The sequence below is a fragment of the Hevea brasiliensis genome, unplaced genomic scaffold (assembly GCF_030052815.1).
Source record: "Hevea brasiliensis isolate MT/VB/25A 57/8 unplaced genomic scaffold, ASM3005281v1 Scaf49, whole genome shotgun sequence".
Lineage (NCBI taxonomy): Eukaryota > Viridiplantae > Streptophyta > Magnoliopsida > Malpighiales > Euphorbiaceae > Hevea > Hevea brasiliensis.
Window position 1 is genome coordinate 222,683 of NW_026615017.1, and position 2,037 is coordinate 224,719.

Below are 2,037 nucleotides of genomic sequence, written 5' to 3' on the forward strand. Positions count from 1 at the left end.
CATTTCTCCATTTCCAAAATTCAACAATCATCAAAATGCTATTAATCAATTTTATTCAAATTAAGACAAAATACTTCCATTCATATTTCATTAAAGATAAAACAATTTATATATATCATTCCAAAAATTTACATTAGGAAAAATCCAAACCAAAATTTATTACAAGCTTTATACAACTTTATACAACTTTATATAACTGCTCATAACCAATTTTACATGTCCATACAGTTACATACATTTACATACATCAAAATAATTTTTACAATCAGGGTATAAAATATACCCAATAGACTTCAGAGTAGGTAGTTCCTCAATCCTCAACAGCTCACTCTGCTGCTCCTCTAGTCTCAATACTTGCAACAGCAATAACAGCCATTGTTGAGTACTAGGACTCAGTGGTGCACAACATACTAAAGTAATCTTTATGCGGAATTTAAAACATATTTATTCAAAAATTAAACTGAACATGCGATATAAATTCAAAACATGATTTATAAGATTTTAATCCAAACCATTGCATTTCAAAAGTCTCAAAACAAATTTCATAAAAACACACAGTTATATCATGCCATTCAAAACAATAATCATCTCAATAGCCAGAGGCTTATGAGAAGTCACATTACAAGGCTAGCTAGCTCAAATATATGGGAACCCATTCTTTTTCTTCTTCTACTGGCATATACCTCAACACTTTAGCCAAAGAAGGAATCAAAATTTAAAACTGATTTTCCCCACTAGTCATGCTAGTGAGGTATTCAAATATATGGTCATGACACTGTGGTTTCAAAACTATCTTAACAATTTACTAAACATTTGATGCCATTTCAAATATATACAATTAAACTTTCAAAAATTTAAATTAAAAGAATAATAAACATTTTAAGATAATGATATCACAATTCAATATTTCAATTCATTCAAAACAATGTGCAGAAGAAAATTTACAGAAATTCTATGTTGTGCACAAACCTTATACGAGTCGCCTCTTGGCCTTGACCCGACACCTCGGGTTCTTTCTCGGTATTCTTTTTCACTGAAACATACAGTTTCACAGTGTTTCAGTATCACAACTTATCATAATTCCAAAAATAAATTCAAATCTACTTATATCTAGCTTTAACATGCTAAAATTGGCATTCTTTAAAATTTATATTTCGGGGTTACTATTCACTATACTATTTAAGTTAATTTATTGACTTTCTAATGCTTAATAGGTACGGGAATTCCAATTTCACTCACATAACACATTTTGGTTACTAAATTTGTTGGTTTTGGTTGTTTACTCAAATTTTAAGTCTTTTAGGTAAATTTGTAAATTTTCAGTTTTGATGTCTTATGTTGCACTATTCCATTGGTCATGTTGCTATTATAATTTGGCTAAGTTTTCTTCATAGAAACTGTTCCTTATTGTCTTAACTTTATTTTCCTTTTTGAATCACTCCATTTAGAGTTTTGTAGCTCAAGTTATAGCCATTTGAACATGGATGCCAAATTGGACTTACCCAGATTTTCTGGGTACCAAATTGGTTCTAGCAGTTTTAGGTCACCAACTTTGGGTGGCTAAATGACTTGGTTAAGGGCATAATTTGTGTTTGTATTCTTCATGAAAGTTTTAGGTCTATATCTTAGATTTCTACTGATAAAATTTCAGGTCATTTAGACCTGCCTAGCCCAAGTTATGGCCAAATGAACAAGTTCATTTGGACATTTTTGTAAAGGGCAGAACACTAAATTCCGGATTTGGCCTATTTGTTCACTATGCTATGGTCACTTTTTGGGCATAATTCCTAAATGACAAATGTGCCATTTTGTGTCTAGTTTCAATCCCAATCAGCCTCACACCAACTGGGTTGGTAAATTTTTAGTTTTGGTCCCTGAAAGAGACCTTGGTCATGCTGCCAGAAAACTGACCACATCCAATCCGAATTTCCATTCAATTCCTACAATTGGTCACAAATGACCATTTTTCAGCTCAAACAAGGTCAAACACACCATTTCACCAATTCTCCAATTTTTGTCTTCCAAAACCCTAGGTTC